This window comes from Stomoxys calcitrans, chromosome 2 (genome assembly GCF_963082655.1).
Source record: "Stomoxys calcitrans chromosome 2, idStoCalc2.1, whole genome shotgun sequence".
Classification (NCBI taxonomy): domain Eukaryota; kingdom Metazoa; phylum Arthropoda; class Insecta; order Diptera; family Muscidae; genus Stomoxys; species Stomoxys calcitrans.
In genome coordinates, this window is record NC_081553.1 from 185,217,211 (window position 1) to 185,231,928 (window position 14,718).

General features: G+C 39.1%; 1 long non-coding RNA gene across 1 annotated transcript in view; it reads left to right on the top strand.

The window, feature by feature from the left end:
• Positions 1-14,718, top strand: part of LOC106089471 (uncharacterized) — an 88,521-nt gene that overhangs the window by 37,972 nt on the left and 35,831 nt on the right. Inside the window, exon 2 of the long non-coding RNA XR_001221617.2 lies at positions 8,253-9,284. This is a non-coding gene — a long non-coding RNA (uncharacterized LOC106089471). The remainder of the gene's footprint in view (positions 1-8,252; positions 9,285-14,718) is intronic.

Here is a 14,718-nt window from a genome sequence, read left to right on the forward strand (position 1 = left end):
AAAATTTGTCAACGCCGACTATATGAAAAATCCGCAATTACTTTTTGGGCAACCCAATATATAGCCGGCTCCGCCCGACTTTAGCCTTTCTTTACTGGTTTGGCCTAGAAAAGATAGTCATTCATAATGTGTATCGAATTTTGCTATATATATTGCCCGAATTGAAATTTGTAGCGTAGTTGTAGGGTATTATATAGTCGGCTACGCCCGACTTTAGCCTTTCTTTACTGGTTTGGCCTAGAAGAGATAGTCATTCACAATGTGTGTCGAATTTTGTCTCAATCCGCCTTTTTTCTGTTGAGGCGAAGGACCATTTCTGCAACATCCTCTACAAGGCTGAAAGTAAAAACGATGATCAGAGAAGCTGTGGTCATCCAACACTTCCCAATCGCATATCCTTTCGCTTATATCCTCCCATACAAAGGTATTATCTATTACATCCTGCCTGTTCCTAGTAATGAAGGTCGGTATATTTTCTTATTTCGCTTCCCTACATCCTGTATAGGATTTTTATCCACTCCCCTCTCATGCTTTCATCTTTCATTTTTGTACTCCGTCAAGTCTTTTGATACGATTGTCATTCCGCTATCCTTCCCCCTACTAATTTCCAGATTGGACAGCAATTTCAATGCAAAGCGGTTTCCGTGACCTTTTTCCCTTATTGACACCATTCGTTCATTTCATAATCCATTCTATGAATCTGACATCTTACTAAATATGGAATTAATCCGGCTTCCAATGGAACCTCCCTCATAATTCATCTGACCTTGCATCCTCCTACTCCATAACGAAAACACCCAACACACATTTATTGCGGTTTCTTCCAACCGCATTCCCGCTACAATACTCCCATGCTTTTTATGTCTCCGGCTGGTTTCGAAAATATTTTCACATCACCTCGCGTTTTTGTTGAAAAATTAAGATTTATGTCGGTGTCGGTACATTGGTTGGTGTGTCCGTTGTCCGTTTGTCTGTCGGTCCGCTCATTGGTCGCTTGGCTGCTTGATGGCGGTCTTAAACTAAAGTTAATTAAAATATTTCAAGTGAATTTAAACATAATGGCAACAACAGCAATAAGCCCAAAATACAAGAAATACAGTAAAAAAAAAAAACAATAACATTTAATATTCGCCCATAAAAACACGCGCGCTACTGCCACAGCGACTCTTGGCTGTTGATGCTGTGGCTGCTGCAAGAGGCAAAAAAACACATAAATCAACAGATTTGCCATGGATACACTTGGATACCCCTATACTTGAAAGCTTAGAGACTTGGATACCTGTTGACTGGTTATTTGCTTGCATCGTTGTTGTCCGCAGCACGCGTCTTAGGCACGAGTAGTTCTCCTATCTTTGGGGTTAAAAACGAAATTGACAACAAGACGAGCAACAAAAAACACAAACAACACTCGAAACTTGTGCACACATGTATACTTGGCTAAAAAATATAAATATTTGCTGAAAAATAAAGAAGCAAAATGAAGCACGGCTGGCGACGACTCGTGCGAGACCCTGCTGGATAATGGCATTGCAATGGTGACCCTGTCTCCATGGGGATGTAGTGTCCTTTTTTTCCTGTCACTATTATGTTGGTCTACTCGAAAGAATATTTAAATTTGTTTTTCAAGTGCTTTCTTACAAAACGAGCAGTCATGGGTGAAGCAAAGCAGCAACATTTTTCTGCATTTTCTTGTTATTGATATACGGGTATTTGTAGAGAAATAGAGAACACACAAATATTTCGTCTCATACCTTATATACACAATAAACACTAGAAAAAAGATAAACAAAACCAGTAAGGAAGGGCAAAAGTCGGGCGGTGCCGACTGCATAATACCTTACACCTACCCTATGAGTACAATGTGGCAGCTATATGCAATTCTGAACCAATTTTAACGGACCTCGGTGAGCAAATCTGTTCAAACTGTAATAACTAAGGTTGACAAATGACGACATTTGTGCAAATTATCCAAAATCTGACAAACATATATATGGGAGCTATATCTAATTCTGAACCGATTTCAAACAAACTTCTCAGATAATGTGGTAGTCGTCGAGGAATGTGTGGTGCAAAATTTTGCCAAGATTGGTCAAATAATGCGCTTGCAGCGGCTCTTGGGGTGAAAATCTGGGGATATATATATATGACAGCTATATCTAAATCTAAGCCGATTTCTATGAAATTCTCCAGTAATATCGAGAGTCAAGAGAAAATCCTTCCAGCCAAATTTCAAGAGAATCGATTAACAAAAGACCATTTTATTGCAATATTACTGCAAATCGGACGAACATATATATGGGAGCTATATCCAAATCTGAACCGATTTCGAGCAAACTTCTCAGATACTGTCACAGTCGTCAAAGAAAGCGTTGTACGAAGTTTTGGGAAGATTGGCCCATAAATGCGCTGGCAGTGGCTCTAGGAGTAAAAATCGTGCGATATATATATGAGAGCTATATCTAAATCTGAGCCGATGTCCATGAAATTTACCATTAATGTCGAGAGTCACGAGATCGGATAATAATTGCACTCTCTAGAGGCTCAAGAAGTCAAGACCCCGTATCGGTTTATATGACAGCTGTATCAGGATATTGACCGATTTGAACCATACCTAGCACAGTAACTGGAAGTCATAACAAAACACTGCATGCAAAATTTTAGCCAAATCGGATAGGAATTGCGCACTTTAGGGTCTCAAGAAGTCAAGACCCCTGATCGGTTTATATGACAGCTGTATTAGGTTATGGACATATATCAACCATACATGGCACAGTTGTTGGAAATCATAACAAAATATCTCGTGAAAAATTTCTGCCAAATCGAATAAGAATTGCGCCCTCCAGAGGCTCAAGAGTCAAGATCCTTGATCGGTCAATGTGGCAGCTATATCAAAACATAGGCCGATGTGGCCCATTTACAATCCTAACCGACCTACACTAATAAGAAGTATTTGTACAAAATTTCAAACGGCTGGCTTTACTCTTACGAAAGTTAGCGTGCTTTCAACAGACAGACGGACGGACATGGCTAGATCAACTTAAATTATCACGACAATTAAAAGTTAGTATAGTACTTGCCGAACCGGGCCCTGAATGCGGATATCGCATTCGTATGACGCTGAATGCGTTCGATTCCTGGCGAGAACATCGAACAATGCGGTATTTATGCCCTCTTAATGTTAGCGACATTTGCGAGGTAGAATGCCATGCATGGTCATTTAAACAATTTTCCCCAAAAAGGTGTCGCACGCCGTTCAGACTCGGCCATAAAAAAAGTCCCTTATTGAGTTTAAACTTGAATCGGAAAACACTCATTAATGTGTGGGAATTTGACATTTCTCGGTTGCTGGTGGTAATGTTCTTCCTTAGGGTAATGTTGTCAAGCATTCTACATCTGAGACATTTTGACTCAAATATGGATATAAAATTCGTGCTCCACTTCCAAATCCCTTTAATTTGAGCCGCATATTGCCTTGGCCGATAAATATGAACCATTTGGAGGGTGTTTTGGGGTTGGAGAGGCCACCGGCACTTTGCACTGAAAATAGATATCAAATTTGTTCTTTATTACCAACGGAAATGAAGTTCAGTCAAGGGGGTGCTTTAGGGCGTACCCAAAACACGTGGCTCTTAAAAAATACCTTTCATTTGAGTCCCATACTGTCATAATGGGTCAAATATCCCATTTGACGTATCTTTAGGAAGAAAAGCGCCACCTAGACTTGAACGCAAATTGTAATGTCGTATTCGTAATCTACTCCCTAATACCTTTCATTTGAGTCCCATATAGCAATGGTAGGCTAATATGTCCATTTGGGTATTTGTGGGTGGGCGACCTCCCATTACTTGGACCTAATGTTTTATGCCATAATTGTAATCTACTGCCTAAAACTTTTCATTTGAATCCCATATTGACATGAACGAATATATCTGTTTAGAGGAGTTTTGGGGTTGGGGGGGGAGGCCCGCTGGGTACTTGGGCCCAAATTTTAATACCATATTCGTTATCTGGTCTCCAATACCGTTCATTTGATTATTGTGCCTATCAGATCCTTATTGTGCCCACCGGATCACTTTCGGACATGGGTGGCGTGTTTGGGGTTAGGGGGAGGGTCCGCTTTCACCCGATATCTAAAAATTATATAGCCTATGTTTCCTTCCAGACAAACGTACACAATCTATGAAAATTTTAAGAAAATCGGTTCAGTCAAGTATCATATAGTCATAATGGGTCTAATGGCGTTTTTGAGGAGTGGCGTGACCCCCAATACTTCGATCTGATTTTGTATGCCAGATTCGAAATCTACTCCCGAATAACTTTCATTTGAGCCCCATATTGAAATGAACGTCCAATATGTCTGTTTGGGGGAGTTTTGGGGTTGGGGCGGCCCGTACTCAAATTTTAATACCATATTCGTAAACTACTCTCCAATACCTTTCATTTGATGCCTATATTGCCCCGATCGGTTCACTTTTGATTTCGGGTTGTGTTTTTGGCATAAGGGGGAGGGTCCGTCCACCTTCCGATACCGAAAAATTATGTAGCGAAAATTTCGAGAAAATCTTTTCTGCCGTCTTCTACTCTTGTATATCTTTCATTTGAATCCCATATTGTCCCGATCCATCCGCTTTTATTTTTGGGTAGTAATTTTGTTGTAAGGGGGACGGTCCACCCCCTCTCGATATCTTGAAAAATTCAAGGTTCAGCCATTTTTGAGTCTATACGGAACAAACAAACACACACAATTAAGATTTTATATCTAAGATGGGGTCCTAGATCAATATTTCGAGGTGTTACACTACTGTACCCCCATTCTATGGTGGTGTGTATAAAAATGTGCCTGAAGAAGCCGTAAGGCAATGTGCATCGTCTACTTCGCTGACAAGTCTAGTCAAATGTGTGAGGCAGTTTCTAGTCTAACAAGCTCGTCCTCTCTATAATTCCCTGCGATATAACTGTGGCTCGGAACCCAGATCAGGTGAATTTAAAATTGTTCCCCATCTTGTTGATAGAACTGCGACACTCGAGGAGGGTTTTAGAATTTAGAAATATGTTGCCCAAAGATTTAATATCTTCGTGGCTGTGTCAGATGATATTCATTACAATCTTCGTATGACATTACATTTTAGCCATTCTATTACTACTTTAAAAGCAAGGATCCCCGCTTGAAACACACTACAGTGGCCGGGTAAACTTCTAGGTATGGTCAGTCCTATTTCCTCAGAGTACACCCGAAACTCGGAGGCCAACGTAGCGCAGAGGCTAGCATGTCCGCCTATGACGCTGAAAGCCTGGGTTCGAATCCTGGCGAGACCTTAAAAAAAAGGACATATCGACGTTGGTTTTCCTCTCTTAATGCTGGCAACATTTTAGAGGTACTATGCCATGTACCTCTCCAAAGAGGTGTTGCACTTCGACACCCCGTTCGGACTCGACTATAAAAAGGACGCCCCTTATCATTTAGCTTAAACTTGAAACGGACTGCCCTCATTGATATGTGAGAAGTTTGCCCCTGTTCCTTAGTGCAATGTTCATGGGCAAAATTTGGAATTTACACCCGAATGCCCACCTGGCTATCTGATTTGGAACCATTCGGGATATTACCAGGGAAATTGTAGTTCAAATCTTTTCAATCAGGAATAGTGGTATAATACTTTTTTTCAAAAAATAGCTTAGGCAATGTGTAATCCACATTGCCCGGAAAATCGGGCATTATATCAAAGCGTATCGGGCACATGACCAAAGCGAAAGTTTCCTTAGGCTCACAGCAGTGGTCTCAAAAATTCGTCTACCTACAATGTCCAGAGGCATTAATTTCAGTGCATCAGATGTTATCGTCCTCAGTGTGGCTGTGAGGCACAAACATGCCATTTTTTGGATCCGGCTCAATATTGAACTGTGGGTGGACTTTTGGAGCGGCGTCCACCAGACTATAAAACCACAAAGTATTATAGGTTTGGCAACTCCGTTATATACCCAGTGCATGATACGCGGCTTAAGCCCCCAAATTTGCCAAAAGCGCTCTTGCAGGTGTCTCGGTGTAGGTTTTGCTGGTTAGGCAAAAACAATGGTGGGCTACCCATTCGAACTAAACTCAAACTTTGAAGGTGCGGTTCAGATAACTTGTAAACACCGTTGAGGCTGAAGTTTATTTAAGATTCTGTCTGGACGAACATGATGAACGTTAACTTGTTATTGATTAATATTTTGTAGTATGTAACTTTAGTACCTTCTACAAAGTGATATGGAAAGGGTTATTCCAAAACCGGAAACTCATTTTTATACCAACCACCGAGGGATGGGGGTATATTCATTTTGTCATTCGGTTTGCAACACATCGAAATATCCATTTCCGACCCTATAAAGTATATATATTCTTGATCAGCGTAAAAATCTAAGACGATCTAGACATGTCCGTCCGTCTGTCCGACTGTCTGTTGAAATCACGCTACAGTCTTCAAAAATAGAGATATTAAGCTGAAACTTTGCACAGATTCTTTTTCTGTCCATAAGCAGATTAAGTTCGAAGATGGGCCATATCGGACTATATCTTGATATAGCCCCCACATTTATTATCCGATTTTGCTGAAATTTGAGACAGTGAGTTGTGTTGGGCCCTTCGACATCCTTCGTCAATTTGACCCAGATCGGTCTAGATTTGGATATAGCTGCCATATAGACCGATCCTACGATTTAGGGTCTTAGGCCCATAAAAGCCACATTTCTTATCCGATTTTGCTAAAATTTGGGACAGTGAGTTGTGTTAGGCTCCTCGGTATCCTTCGTCAATTTGCCTCAGATCGGTCCGGATTTGGATATAGCTGCCTTTTGACCGATTCTCAGATGTAGGGTCTTATTCCCATAAAAGCCACATTTATTATCCGATTTTGCTGAAAATTGGGACAGTGAGTTGTGTTAGACGCTTCGACATCCTTCGTCAATTTGGTTCAGATCGGTCCAGATTTGGATATAGCTGCCATATAGATCGATCTCTCGATTTAAGGTTTTGGATCCATAAAAGTCGCATTTTTTTGTCCGATGTCGCCGAAATTTGGGACAGTGAGTTGTGTTGCGCCCTTCGACATTCTTCTTCATTTTGCTTCAGATCGGTCCAGATTTGAATATAGCTGCCATATAGACCGATCCTCCGATTGAGGGTCTTATTCCCATAAAAGCCACATTTAATATCCGATTTTGCTGAAATTTGGGACAGTGAATTGCCTTAGGCCCTTCGACATCCTTCGTCAATTTGGCTCACATCGGTCCGGATTTGGATATAGCTGCCATATAGACCGATCTCTCGATTTAAGGTTTTGGATCCATAAAAGTCGCATTTTTTGTCCGATGTCGCCGAAATTTGGGACAGTGAGTTGTGTTGAGCCCTTCGACATTCTTCTTCATTTTGGCTCAGACCGGTCCAGATTTGGATATAGCTGCCATATAGACCGATCCTCCGATTGAGGGTCTTATTCCCATAAAAGCCACATTTAATATCCGATTTTGCTGAAATTTGGGACAGTGAATTGCCTTAGGCCCTTCGACATCCTTCGTCAATTTGGCTCACATCGGTCCGGATTTGGATATAGCTGCCATATAGACCGATCTCTCGATTTAAGGTTTTGGATCCATAAAAGTCGCATTTTTTGTCCGATGTCGCCGAAATTTGGGACAGTGAGTTGTGTTGAGCCCTTCGACATTCTTCTTCATTTTGGCTCAGACCGGTCCAGATTTGGATATAGCTGCCATATAGACCGATCCTCCGATTTAGGTTCTTAGGCACATAAAAGCCACATTTATTATCCGATTTTGCTAAAATTTGGGACAGTGAGTTGTGTTGAGCCCTTCGACATCCTTTGTCAATTTGACCCAGATCGGTCCAGATTTGGATATAGCTATAGCTATAGACCGATTCTCCGATTTAGGGTCTTAGGCCCATAAAAGGCGCATTTATTGTCCGATGAAATTTGGGGCAGTGGGTTGTGTTAGGCCCTTCGACAATCCTTGTTAATTTGGCTTAGATCGGTCCAGATTTGGATATAGCTGCCATATAAACCGATCTCTCGATTTAATGTCTTTGGCCCATAAAGGGCGCATTTAAAATTCTATTTCACAAAAATTTGACATAGTGAATTATGTTAGGCTTTTCCACATCCGTGTCGTATATGGTTTTTAGATATAGATATAGATTTCTCTAGAATAGTTTCAGGATGACATTAAAATACAACTCAAATAATCATATTTTCACTTTTCAGGCCGCAACATCTCTACCGACAAACTCAACATACCTTCACACAAAGTAAGAGCTCGAGTAATCACCAGAACCACGGCAACCTGTTATTGGTGTTAAAAGTACTTAATGCGAGCTTAACCCAGGCAATCAGAAAACAGCCAACAATATCTTGCAGGCATGGTGAATTTGTAATCATAATAAAGTGTTTTAAATTAACCTTAATATCGAAAACAAAGTAAATGAATTAATTTCTATTAAGTGGCGAAGATTGCATCTAAACAATTCCCAGACTTTTGCAGACTACTTTGTGTGAGACCACAGAATACCAAGATTGCAGTGTGTGGCAAAAATCGAAACGAATGTACGAACAAATCATCGAAAAATATTTCAATTGCCTGTGAATCACTTACAAGCACTTCATATTTATATGAATACCCAAAGAAAAAAATATCGAATTTAATGAAAATATTTAATTAAATATTCATAAATAAAGATATAAATATGGCCTGACTACAACGAAATTCCCCATAAAAGCAAAAAAAAAAACAAGTCAGGAAAGAAAAGTGAACCTAAATTAAAACACCCCCACCTTGTGGGCACCTCAACTCTCGCCATACCCACTAAAAACAAAAATATTTGAACAAATTCTGTTCATAATAACACAAAACCATTACAAAATGAGAATTTATGAACGTCAATTGAGTGCATGGTTTCCTTTGCTAACAAAGCGTGAGAAAAATTAAATTTTTTCAAATAATATTAAATTACCTTTTTTGTAACGCCTTCGTTGGGAGGCAATACGGTGCAAAATCAAATAAAAAATTTCGGTGGCCGGAAAATTAACCAAACATTTGGTGTCGGAAATTATCGTCATTATCAAGATTATCATCGCTACCTTTCACGGCTTGACTGCCCAGACCTGCTGCTGCATCAAACCATTTTTTGCTAAGGAAAATCGTTTAACATTTAACAACGAACCAACAAACAGGCTAACAAGGTAGCCAATTTAATGTGCTATTTAATGGAAATTGCGGTTATATTTGCTATTTATAATGTAAGTAGATTATGTGTCTTTTTATTATTATTTTAACACCTAAGTATTTTATTATTTGTGTATATTAAATTTTATAGTCTTGTATGCATTGAGCTACACTGTGCAGCATTTGAGCAAATACAGTTGGGTGAATTGAAAATTAGAAATACTGATATAAATTTCAGACCTCAAGCTCCATCTGAGCTGAAAGTACAAAATGATACCAAAATGTACGAAAAGACAATTTAGTCATCCATCATTTGTTTCATAGTTGTATCTACATGCCAAATTTTGGACTTCTAGCTCCATCTGTAAAGAAAGTACCAAATGGTACAAATGGTGAAAAAATCATTTAGTCGTCGATCATATATTTCTAAGTTTTACCTACATGCCAAATTTCAGACCTCCAGCTTAATTTGCACAGAAAGTACCAAAATGGTACTAATATTGGTACCTAAATGTAGGAATTGTAAAAAGACCATAGTCACCTTTCATATTTTTTTTTAGTTATAGCTGAATGCCAAATTTCAGACCTCTAGCTTAATTTGCACAGAAAGTACCAAATGGTACCAATTTCGATACCAAAATGTACGAATTGTAAAAAGATCATAGTCACCTGTCATATTTTTCTTTGTTGTATCTGAGTGCCAGATTTCAGACCTAGAGCTCCATCTGTAAAGAAAGTACCAAAAGGTAACAATTTCGGTACCAAAGTGTACGAATTGTAAAAAGATCATAGTCACCTGTCATATTTTTCTTTGTTGTATCTGAGTGCCAGATTTCAGACTTAGAGCTCCATCTGTAAAGAAAGTACCAAATGGTAACAATTTCGGTACCAAAATGTACAAATTTTGAACGGATCATTTTGTCACCCATCATATATTTCCTAGTTGTACCTACATGCCAAATTTCAGACTTAGAGCTCCATCTGTAAAGAAAGTACCAAATGGTAACAATTTCGGTACCAAAATGTACGAATTTTGAACAGATCATTTTGTCACACATCATATATATCCTAGTTGTACCTACATGCCAAACTTCAGTCCTCTTGCTTCATCTGTAAAGAAAGTACCAAAAAGTGTAAAAAGTAAATAGATCAGTTAGCCCCTCATCATATATTTCTTAGTTGTACCTACACGCCGAATTTCAGTCCTCTAGCTCCATTGGAACATATGGTATCAAATGGTACCAAAATGTTCGAATTTTTAATAGAACATTTAGTCACCCATAATATATTTCTAAGTTTGACGTACATACCAAATTTCAGACCTCTAGCTTAATCTGCGTAGAAAGTACCAAATGGTACTAATATTTGTACCAAAATGTACGAATTGTAATAGTGACCCATCATATTTTTCCTTATTGTACCCGAATGCCAAATTTCAGACTTCTAGCTGTAAAGAAAGTACAAAATGGTACTAATTTTGGTACCAAAATGCACGAATTTTGAATAGATAGTTTTGTCACTATTCATATATTTCCAAGTTGTACATACACGCCAATTTTCAGACCTCTAGCTCCATCTGTAAAGAAAGTACCAAATGGTACCATCCGGCTGTCTGTCGAAAGCACGCTAACTTTCGAAGGAGTAACGCTAGTTCCTTGAAGTTTTGCACAAATACATGTTATTAGTGTAGGTCGGTTGGGATTGTTAATGGGCCACATCGGTCCATGTTTTGATATGGCTGCCATATAAACCGATCTTGGGTTTTGACTTCTTGAGCCTCTAGAGGGCGCAATTGTTATCCGATTGGAATGAAATTTTGCACGACGTGTTTTGTTATTATATCCAACAACTGTGCCAAATATGGTTCAAATCGTTCCCTAACCTGACATAGCTGCCATATAAACCGGTCTTGGGTCTTGACTTCTTGAGCCTCTAGAGGGCGCAATTTTTATCCGATTGGAGTTTAATTTTACAAGACGTGTTTCGATATGACTTCCAACAACTGTACCAAGTTAGGTTCAAATCGGTCCATAACCTGATATAGCTGCCATATAAATCGATCTGGGATCTTGACTTCTTGAGCCTCTAGAGGGCGCAATTCTTATCCAATTGGAATATACTTTTACACGACATGTTCCGCTATGACCTCCAACAACAGTGCTAAGTATGGTTCAAATCGGCCAATAACCTGATATAGCTGCCATATAAACCGGTCTTGGGTTTTGACTTCTTGAGCCTCTAGAGGGCGCAATTTTTATCCGATTTGAATGAATTTTTGCACGAAGTATTTTGTTTTGACTTCCAACAATTGTGCCAAATATGTTTCAAATCGGTCCATAAACTGATATATCTGCCATATAAACCGATCGGGGATCTTGACTTCTTGAGCCTCAAGAGGGTGTAATTATTATCTGATTTAGCTGAAATTTTGTACAACGGCTCCTCCCACGACCTCCAACATACGTGTTAAATATGGTCTGAAACGGTCTTTAGCCTGATACAGCTCCCATATAAACTGATCTTCCTATTTTACTTCTTGAGCCCCTAAAAGGCAAAATTCGTAGAAAAGGCCACTGTTCCAAATTTCAGCCAATTCGGATAAAAATTACGCTTCCTAAAGGCTCAAGAAGTATAATCGGGAGATCGATTTATATGGGAGCTATATTACGTTATAGGCCGATTCAAGCCATATTTGATATGTATATTGAGTGTCATAACAAAGGTTTTTGCACAAAATGCAAACCAAATTGGATTTCTGGTAATGATCCAAGGATTGGATCAATGTGTCGGTCCATACATTGTTAATACAATGCGTACTTTGTTTATGTACATTGTCGATGTAAATGCAAACTGCCAATGTGTACGTCTTGGCATCGAATGATTCTTCTATTTTATGCACTTCCTAGTGCTGCACAGTCTCCACCGACCTACCCTTGACAAAGGCAACCTATTTGTACTTGAGCAGTTTCGCTGGACGTCCTACTCCTTATTATGGTATCCCCAATACGTTCCATGGTTTTGAGTAGAAAGTAAGAAAGGTTGTAGTTCTGTAGGCCCAGGCTTTCGGAGTATATGCCAGTCCTGGGCACTCTTTTCAAAATAGTGACCAGTTGAGGCCCCAGATAGTAGGCCTCTTCTGTAGTAACACCGGAAATTTTCTATAAGGTTCGGGTGACTTAAATGGTTGGAAGCTCGTCAATGCTTGCTATACCATAAATTCTGTTATGATAAGCCTTAGCTCAACCTCATTATACTAAAGTTTCGATGTCTCTGTGACTCCTGTCGTATCATGTCGAAAATGCGTTTTTATCAAAAGCCTCAACACGTCGCCCGTTGTCTCTGCTCTTACTCCCATGGCATGGGTTTTTGAGAGAAACTTTTTCATCTTGGCGACGTCATTAACGCTATCGACTTGTTAGTAGAAAAGCTGTCAGGAGGAACGTTTTAGCGCTCTGATTATCTTATTGTATTCCTTGTGCCGTATGCAATACATAACCCAATAAACTTTCACTTTTTTACGACGTGCCCCGTTATAAAGTCCGTGGACCTCATTCCCAGTGTTGTGAACCTGCCCTGTTACTCAGAGTTTTTTTTGGGGGATGATCTCCTTTCTCCAAGAGGACAACTAAAGACATCGAAAAACCTCAGTCGTACTTCTGTAAACATTGTTGTCAATGTCTTTTATGGTTGAACAATCTGATTCTGAACGTCGAAGTTCGAATACTAGCTAGAAAATCAGAAAATACATTTTTTATTTTCAGAACTGGTTATCCCCTCGTATTGCTGGCGACATTTGTGAGTTGCAATGCCCTGTAACAACTTCTCCTCAAAGAGGTATGGGATTGCGACACGCCGTTCGGACTCGGTTATTTAATATTAGGTTGCCCAAAAAGTAATTGCGGATTTTTTAAAAGAAAGTAAATGCATTTTTAATAAAACTTAAAATGAACTTCAATCAAATATACAGAGTCACAAGCTGTGAAAAAATTAGTCAACGCCGACTATATGAAAAATCCGCAATTACTTTTTGGGCAACCCAATAGATGTCCCTTATCATTGAGGAAAACCTTAAATCGGACAGCACTCATTACTATGTAAGAAGTTAGCCGCTGCTCCTTAATGGAATGTTCATGGGCAATTGAATTTGCAAATATTTATTGAACAAAATTCCACATTATAAAGACAAAGTTATTCAATATAAAAGTCCAAAGGTTAACAAATCCTGAGGCAATGTTTTTAAAAATTAAAACAAATCACAATTAAATTGATATCCCCTAAAACCAGCACACCCTGCAGAAATTAAATCAAATCTAAACGATTTGATTGGATACAAATTCTAAAAGACCCAATCAGGCACTGCAATAAAACCGTGCCAATTACAGGCAACAATGTTAGCAACACACCAATGGCTAAAATACAAAATGACTTAAGTTGAAAAAGCTGATAATCAAAAAGATGTCAATCAGTGTTGTTAGGAACTCAACAAAATGTGGGCTGCCTTTTTCCTCCAAATTTGGATTTGAACAATAAGTCTATGAGTTTTTGAAAATCTTCTTTAATATCTGAGGCAATTCCTATTCTTTTCCATATGAGTTTTTGGACATCTTCTCTTATATTCAATACACTTCCACTCTTATCATTAATCATAATTCAAGACTTTGCAAACTTTTGCTTTGCCACACCAAACATAACCATTTTTGTAAAATAACTGAATTTTGTTAACGGCACATACTTCAAATGCGTTAAAAATAAATTAAACTGAGAACTGAGAAACAAAGTCACAAAGCGACATATTTCAAAAGCGACAACAATCACACATTCCTGCAGTAAATGATCCATACAAAAAACATTTCGAACACAAAACCACCGTTTCACACATAAAGCATGGCACCTCGAACCACCAGCCGCTTCTCTCCGCTGCCTGATTCATCAATCAAAGGCAAACAATTTAAAGGCTTTTCGGGCCAAATGGCACAATGGCCAACAACCAACAATCTGTACAAACAACTAACCGACACAACACACCACACCACAAAAAGGTGGAGTCCAATTTGTAGAGACAAATTGACTGATTTCTTGTTGAAATCCGCATTAGAAACAATGAACTAATCGAACTTCAATTGCCTTTAAGCGGCAAATAAACACCCAAAGGCATAATGTTTGTAGTAGACACTACAAAAATGGTGAGCAGTAGTAGTACGGTATGATGTTTCTCTTTATGATACCTGTATAGGATGGTGTCCTTTTTATATCTCACAGCACTACTGTGGTGCTATGACTATGTGCATTTGTTTGTAATACACAAAAGGAAGAGAGACCCGTTAATAAGTATAAGGATATCTACGATAGTGTTATCCTTTTGGTAGTTGATGATCTGCCTCTTTATTCACAGGAGAGGCAGATCTAGACCCTGGGAACTGGCTTAAAATGGACCCCAAAGACCCAATAGCTGCGGTGATGGTATCAGGTTGTCTGCTGCTGTGACCTCGACAAGGGGAGAGGCTGCGG